Source organism: Lolium perenne, chromosome 3, assembly GCF_019359855.2.
Source record: "Lolium perenne isolate Kyuss_39 chromosome 3, Kyuss_2.0, whole genome shotgun sequence".
Classification (NCBI taxonomy): domain Eukaryota; kingdom Viridiplantae; phylum Streptophyta; class Magnoliopsida; order Poales; family Poaceae; genus Lolium; species Lolium perenne.
Window position 1 is genome coordinate 340,006,081 of NC_067246.2, and position 8,236 is coordinate 340,014,316.

The 8,236-nt window shown below is 51.3% G+C and overlaps 1 long non-coding RNA gene across 1 annotated transcript; it reads left to right on the forward strand.

Moving 5' to 3' along the window:
- The first annotated feature begins 5,519 nt into the window (after nucleotides 1-5,519).
- LOC139837742 (uncharacterized) lies at nucleotides 5,520-7,161 on the forward strand. The gene is made up of 2 exons (XR_011754407.1): nucleotides 5,520-5,601; nucleotides 6,925-7,161. It is a non-coding gene; the product is annotated as an uncharacterized lncRNA (long non-coding RNA).
- Nucleotides 7,162-8,236: the final 1,075 nt, after the last annotated feature.

An 8,236-nucleotide genomic window follows, 5' to 3' on the forward strand; every position in this document is an offset into this window, starting at 1 on the left:
ATCTATAACATCTCTCACTTCTCAATGCATTGAAACAACCTAGGGCTCTACTGAAGAGTTGATGATCATCTAAAGATATGGTTTGCCTAGGAATTCTACCTTGCTATCTTCTGTAGCTTGTTCTTCAGGAAATCTGATAGACCTGCATCTTGTGGTATGCCTCCACCTCCTAGCTGCTTCATCTTGGTTTTAACTAAGGTATGGAGTGGCTCAATGTGTTGGTGTCCTTGTATCTTGGTACTAGATGATCAAATGGATGATGTGTGAGGATCCTTTTATAGGCTTGAGCATGCTCTAGTATCATGAAACCTAGGTAGATGACTCTTGTTTTGGTTTGATGAGTAAGGTGCTTGGTTGTCATTCTATCATCCATAGCAATCCTTTAAGCATGAGGTGGCATAGGTTAGGATGCAAGCTATGTAGATATTTTCATCCTATGTGGCATGGATATTATCCTCTCACATGATTTGTTTTTGGATAGCCAAGTGGCATTTGATACTAAATGTCTTGTGGGTGATTTTATACTTGTGGATGATGTACTATATCATATGTGACTGTTTTCATATTATAATTGGAATCAAAATATCAAAGATAAAGGTTATGCATAATTTTGGATGGTTGTGTTTGATTTCACCTAGGCATGACCACATGAGTTTCAAAATACTCATAGTTAATTTTATTCAAATAGTTTGAACTATAATTCGTAATGTAAACGAATTTAGTTTTGTGATATTCCATATATTTAATAAGTTATGATTTAAATAGGAATGTGTGGATTTTATGCACTTTGGACCCTGTGGTTTACCATATTTGGTAATAAGTTTAGAAGTGAATTAAATTATACACAAAGGTAGTTGCTAACTTTTAATGGTTAATAAGTTAGAGTTTGATTCTTAAATAATGTGTTGTTATTTTAATTTAAGTGTCATTTGATCCAACCCATAGAACAAATCACTTTTTCCCAAATAGGTTTTAGCAAAGGTCACATAGAAGTTTATAGCGATTGACTTGATGATCTACTTCAATTCCATCAAGTCAAGTGAAACTTCAGTTACTGTGATAAGTTTTACTTGAAAGCGCGAAAATTCCCTGGATTTTCTATGCATGAATGCAATGCACACATCGGTATCCTCTCTTTTTGTAGCCTCAAAACCTGGGATGTTACACTATACCTGCTAATAACTTGCGTAGTAAGTTAGCACTACTACAACTGATACCAAATAAAACTTATCAACAGTGTGAGTGCATGTACATTGCTTCTTCGCCTTGTGTGAAGGGGATATGTGTATTTCGTTGGATTATGCTTGAGTAGTATCTAGTTGGTTCCTTATGTGCTCTCTTACCTTCTCTAAGTAGACGGAAGTTGTAGCGTGTCTCTATAAGTGAGTTCAAGCTTTGCTGCCGCTAAACTCCACCATATAGCCCGGCAAGCATAGCCAAGTTCTAGTCCCGCTGAGTACATGTGTGTCGGGGGGAAGACCCCGGGTATGAAAAAAGACTGGGAACAGTTGGCTCAGGGCTGGCTGGCCCGCGGCAAAGGCCAGCTGAGGAGCAGGCGGCTGGAGCCGTGGCCGGTCACCTTGTGGGCCGACTGAAACCAGGTCTACGCTGGCTTGGCCATGGTCAGCAGAACCATGGCCAGGGCCGGCTCCTACAATGTCTTGTCCGGCTTGGTTGCACTTTCCCCTGACCGGCTCGGAGCTGGTAAGCCTTGCAGGAGAAGGTTCCAGAAAGGTCATCCGGGTCCGAAAAGTCCACCAAAGGACATCGTATCCCACAGATCGGGGGGCACTGTGGAGCAGCAGTGACCGGCCTCTGGACAGTCCGTCATGGCCCGGCTTCCGCGGGCGCCGCGGGCTATGGGCGGCGGAGCTACCAGCTACAGGCTGCGACTGTAGGCTGGACTCGCCTACGTCACGCCGCTCGTGGCACGTCCTGTCCCCGCCAGGAGCGGCAAGAAGGACGAGCCAGGGCCGACAGCCGGGCGACACGGTGCCTCGGGAAGGCGCGACGGAGCCGGAGCCGGCGGAACCGGCACCATAGGCTATAGGGACCTCTTTGTAATGTTCTAGGCACTATATAAGCCGGACTACCACCCCTTGCACGGGGAGGATCGATTCATTCTCACTTCACGCTTAGCATCGCTCGGGAGAGAGGCCTTCGTCTACCTCGAGCCCTCTTCCCAGCCGGATACAACTCAAGAAGCACCATTGTACTATCTCACACATCATATACACTCTAGAGCAGGAGTAGGGGTGTTACCTCCATACGAGGGCCCCGAACCTGGGTACGTCGCTTGTGTCGCTCGTGCCCATACCCGCATCCGGAAACCGCCGTGGACCAAGGCTGGAACAACTCATCTTAGCCACCCCATGGCTTATGCCGTGACAAAACCACGACATTTGGCGCCAACCGTGGGGCCTTCAGCGTCTGCGGCCGGTGTCTTCTTCCGGACGGGCCTCACCATCACCACCGGCGAGCGGGTTGCTTCAGGCCTTGTATGGAGATTCGGCTCCCTCGACTGCGTCAGCGACAACGCTGGCTGCTTCGCCGACAGGCCCTTCCCTGCCAGCGGCAGCATCGTCACCTTCGGTGCGCACGACGTCTACATCGCCACCGTCGTACCGCCGCGCTACCCGCGGCAGGTGCAGCGCTGCGCCAGTCCTCCTCCCGGAGCCGGCGCCTGCAGCAGCCTCACCGGCCCCTGCGTCATGCAGGAGGTCATGGCCACCGGTGAGGAGAACATCACCAAGAACGCGCGTGGTGCCGGCCGTCGCCCGCCGCTAGAGCGCGACGCCAAAGTCGACGGCGGCGCATCGGCCTCCGGGTCAAAGCCCCCACCACCACCGTCTCGGCTAGACGAGGCCAGGGCAAAGCTGAGCACTCCACTCACGCACGGCGCAGACCCCGCCACCATCGAGGCGGACCTGGAGGCTCACCGCGTACCCCTCCTGAAGCAGGCGGAAGAGGTGGCAGCCACCAAGCGTCAGCTGGAAATCACCCGACGCGAGTACGACCGCGCTCACGGCTTCACACTAGCCGGCAACAACCCCAGTCGAGCCGGCATGATCCGCCGCAGAGGAGGCGGCCTAGGCGCGGAGATCGACCGCGACGGCGCGGAGTCGCCGGCCGCTTCCATGGAGCTGCCAGTCCACAACACCCCCGAGAAGAACATGCGCGTGGCAGAGGCCATCGCGGAGGAGCTGAGCAGCCTTGAAGGCGAAGAGCTGCGCCGCCAGACCAGGCGGATCACCGAGCTGCTCCATGTCGCTGCCGAGCAGCAGAAAAACCCAAGGTACGCCAGCAATGCCCCTAGTAGCTCTCTGGTTCATGATGCAGCCGGCCGCACCAGAGAAGGTCGTCATCGCCACACCCGAGCCGGCACGGCGGTTCCCTCGGAGGACCCCATGCCGGCACAAGCCATCGAAGACGGCGCCCAGAGTCCCCTGCCTCAAGCGGCAGGACCAGCTGAAGCCGGCCGCCTCCCAGCAGGGAGCAGCCGGAATACTCCACCGACAAGCCGGCACGCCGATGCCCGCACAGGCCGGCTTCGGCCGCAAGCGGCCCACGCCAGCCGGCTCATTCCCGGTTGGGCCCGCGTGTCGGGCCAGTGGATGCCCGAGACCGCATCGACCGGCTCGTAGAATCCCGCATTGCAGAAGAAGAAGGTCCCGCCGGCCCCAAGTGCTTCGGGCCCCGCTGTAACGTCCCGGAAAATATTCCATATTAGATTTGTTCGTCGTTTTGTTTTTTCGCGTCACCGTGACGTCATCTGCATATTTTTCTGGCATATTTTCAACCGCGAAAATTATTTTCTGAAAAACCCTATTTTGTTTTATTAAAATACCCCGGCGAATTATAAAGCCACCCCGCTCTTTTCTTAATTTCGAAAATCAAAACCAAATCTATTTTCCGGTCCGTTACTTTAACTAAAATATTTTGCTTAAATGTTTTGTTGTTTGCTAAATAAAAGTGGGCGAAAGCCTGACAAAGTTTTGGCCCAAAACCAGCCCAAGCCCACCTAACCTTTGGTCTATTTAAAGGAAGCCCCTCCTCCTTCTTCCTCGCCCCCAAACCCTAGCCCCCAAATCAGATCTGAGATCCTCTTCTTTTGCTCCAAAAATCCCCATAAAAATTCACTTCCTTTCTTCCCCAAATTCTGTCCAAACCGGTTCCAATTTCGTCGCCGGTGAGATCCCCTTTTCAACGTCGTCGCTCGCGCGCGTCGTCGTCACCTCGTTTTCCTGCGTCGCACCTCACGCTGCACAGCAGCTGAACAAGCCAGGCCCCAACTCGCCTCGGGCCACGTGCCGCCCAAGCGCTCGCGCGTCTTCCGTGCACGCCAACCAAACCGAGCCGCAGCGCGCGCTCGCTCCGCCGCTGTCCTTTCCCGCGCTGCTCCCGCCCAAGCCGCCTAGCACGCCGCGCGCCCGCTCGCCTCCCGCGCGCCAGCCGGCCCCGCACCGCCAGCGCGGCACCCAGCTTCCAGCAGCGCCCGCGCGCGAGCCGCCCCACCGCCGCTCGCCTGGCCCCACCGCAGCGCGCGCTCTCCCCGGCTCGCCAGCGCCTCGCCGCTCCACGCCAAGCCGCCGCAGCGCGCGCGCTTCTCCTGCTCCCGCGCGCGCATGCTCACGAGCTAGCCGCTCACCGCATGCAGCAGCAAATCGCCTGGCCATTCCTTCTTTTCCTTTTCTCACGGATCAACAGCAACATAGTACTCTGTCAGCACATCCTTTAGTCCAGATTTTTGTCCCGCGTTTCGGCAGCCGCCACGTGCTCGACAAAATACCCGCATGATTTTTGGCCCCCGTTCTTCCCGGCGACTGCGTCCGTTTGTCCGTTGCTTCTACCCGGCGCGACTGCTACTCCTTCACCGACGCTGCTTCTCCGACTTTGGCGCTGAATTCAAGTCCGACATCAACAACCACGCCAGGTCCGCCGACACATCACCGCCAAGGTCTACTTCCTGGCGACCGACGCATCGACTACTTCCGCTTCGACACGGAGACGACGACATGGACCGAAGACCCCGGCTTCATCTACTTCCTCGACGTCGGCGACTTTCGCCACTTCCACTCCGCCCCGGCGACCACTTTTGTTTCGGTACTGTGAGACCCCGACCATAAGCCCTATTTTATAAATGTGCTGTTTTGATCCTGTTGCATCTTTCACACATGTTTGCATCGCATATCATCTTGTTGCATCGCATATGTGGGTGTTCGGGGGTAAATAGCGATTCACCTAATAATTAAATATGGAGTCGTGCGGGAATTATTTATTGTGTCCCGGTTCCATTTAAATTGCGTAGCGCACCTATGCCTTGTTTTGCCATGATAATCAACATTTAATTGCGGGGTAGTAAAACAACTCGAACCTAATATTTGTGTGCCGGGGTTCTGACCCCACTTAAATTGGATAAGTTGCACCGCATCATCGTTGCCATGTCCTGCATATCATCTTCATCATGCTGGTTCTTCTTCTATAGTAGTAAGATTTGCATCCGTTGCTTGTTCCAGCATTTGCTTCTTCCCGGATAGGATCACGAAGTGGTGTGGTGAGATACGATGAGTTCTCCGGATGTTCCTCGGCAAGCTTTAACAGGCAAGCATTTCCTAAACTCCTGTCTCTGCAGGAGTCACTCACCTATTTTATTTTGCCTTCTCTCTTATGCTAGCCTTGAGTCGCGTTCTTGTCACGTGTCCTATCCACTTGTTACCTCAAGCAACCGATATTGCCACCACCAACCTCCTACAGCTATTGTTTGGTTATCGGGTCTGCCTTGCGAGTCGTAGTGCATGCTAGTGCTGTTTATATCTCGTTACCGTTATCGTTATCTTATCGGGTTATCTGTTGGGGAATCATGACACATGGTTTATGGATATATTTGTTGGAGATATTCACACTTACTTTAATGTTAACAACTAAAATTGTAAGCAGAGGCATCTGTGAGCCCCTTTGCGAAAGCATCGAAACTGTGACTCGCTAATGTCCCCTAGGACCCGAGTTCTTGTTATCTGTTCCGAGATTGAGCGCTGTACCCATGCGTGGGGACGATTATTGGGACCCCCCTCACCCATTACCTTTTCTCAAGTCAGTTGAAAAGGGGGCCACAACCTTGGTTTTATTTGCCTATGCCATGTATGCCATGCTTTACTTACTGTTGCCTTCGGGTGTTTACTTCCTGTTGCCTCCGGGTGTTTATATTCTGTACTGTACCCCGCGGGACGTTTAGCGAAAGCGTGTGGTTCGCACGCCTAGCCGCCGTCGCAAACCCTGAGTCCGCTTCGGAGTACGGCCGGACTTCGTTACGGGTAGCTTAGTCGGGTGGCCCCCCTAGACTTTCTTGTTGAACTGGGAACGGTCTTGTTGTGAGACATCCACCTGTCGTAAGTGGGTCGAGCATGCGTATGGTTACATTTGGGCAACCCCTGCAGGGTGTACATCTTATCGATAAGCCGTGTCTGCGGTTATGGACGACTTGGAATTGTATAGCTCGATCATAGAACAACTTACATCTTTATGCTGATGTTAATAATTTGCTAACAACTTTCATAGTAATATAGCATTACTACAACGGCTACCTAATAAAACTTGTCCACCGTGTGAGTGCCTCTGTAAGTACTTCCTTGCGAGGGGGGAACACATCGGCTGTGTTATGTTTGCAGAGTATAGAACTGTTAGTTGGTGCGCTCTCTCACCTTCTCTGATTAGACGAATGTTGTAGAGTGTCTCTATAGGTTTTTAGAGCTTGCGCGCTGCCGCTTAACCCCACCATATTGCCTATGACGTTCCTCTTGCTTCCTCAAAGTCTCCTGCGTGCCTCAAGTACAAAGGACGACTGGTTGACGAATGCATATACGTCTTGAAGTCTTGTTAAGTACGGACCCGTACTTATTGCTGCTTCTTTGGGACATAACCGGGCAGGTATGAAGTTATGTTTGACGAAGACGACGTTAGCAAGGTTACCCTTCCGGTTTGGCCTGGGCAGGGTTATGGACGCCATCGTTTATCTTCAGGACTCTTAGTCCAATTTGTATTTTGTCCGTACTCGGATGTATTCGCTCTTATGTATGATTTGGATCTTTGTATGTATCTATTTGTATCTTGACTCGTTGGAGTCATTGTTGTAATATATGTTTCTTGTGGGCTCTATTGTAATCCTGATGTAATGTTACCACTCGTGTTAATTCCTCTGGCATCACGTGTGTGATTCGTCGCGCACGTCGTGACGGAGGGCGTCTCTGAATCGATATCATGCGGATTTCGGCGGGATCGCTGGAATCCTCAGGATACCGGTTCCGGGGTGTCACAAGTTGGTATCAGAGCCTCAGGTTGACGGTACCCCACTAGTCCAGCCTGTAGGATAACCTTGCCAACGACCGTTAAGTTTAGCGTGTCAAACCTAATTTTCTAAAATTCGTTGGATAGATCTGATTAGTTCTGATTTTTCTCCTTACCTATATTCTTCCTCCTCTCACCTTTGCGAGTTTTGAGTCTTCTCTCTCTTATCTGCTTCTCCGAGTCTTAGGTTCCGACGTGGGTTGGACGATCTCTGCCTTAACCTAATAGGACCGATCTTTGAAGACCTTCCGGTAGAAGAACATCATCGACGGCAACCTTGTCTTCTCCGATTGATATCATCCTTATTTTGTGATTCCTCTTCAATATCTTGTGCTTTGAACCAATCGAATCCTTGCTGACAATGCTTGTCGATATCGTCAATCTGAGATCCGAGAGTTGGTTACACGATTCTCCTATTTATGTTCAGGGTTAATAGTTCGGGTGCGGGATGGATTGGCCCCCATACCGACTACTCTTACTATTCGCCTTGTTACCTGAATTGGTGGATCCGTGTGACTGTTACTCCTTCCTTGTTTCTCCGGAGTCATCATCGTCATCGGAACAACGACTTCTTGTTGGTGGTGTCGCTGATCAAGCTGGAGCAAGACTTCTTGTTAGTGGTGTCGAGAAGATCAACACTTCGCCACAAGAAGGTCCCACGTCCAGGTCGGGTGAAGATCAACGATGCGCCAGAAGATCCGGTAGTTCACCTCTCTCCCCCTTAGGTTGACGTGGGATCTCGGGGCGCGATCCCTTGTTAGTGGTGTCATTTGTAACGTCCCGGAAAATATTCCATATTAGATTTGTTCGTCGTTTTGTTTTTTCGCATCATCGTGACGTCATCTGCATATTTTTCTGGCATATTTTCAACCGCAAAAATTATTTTCTGAAAAAC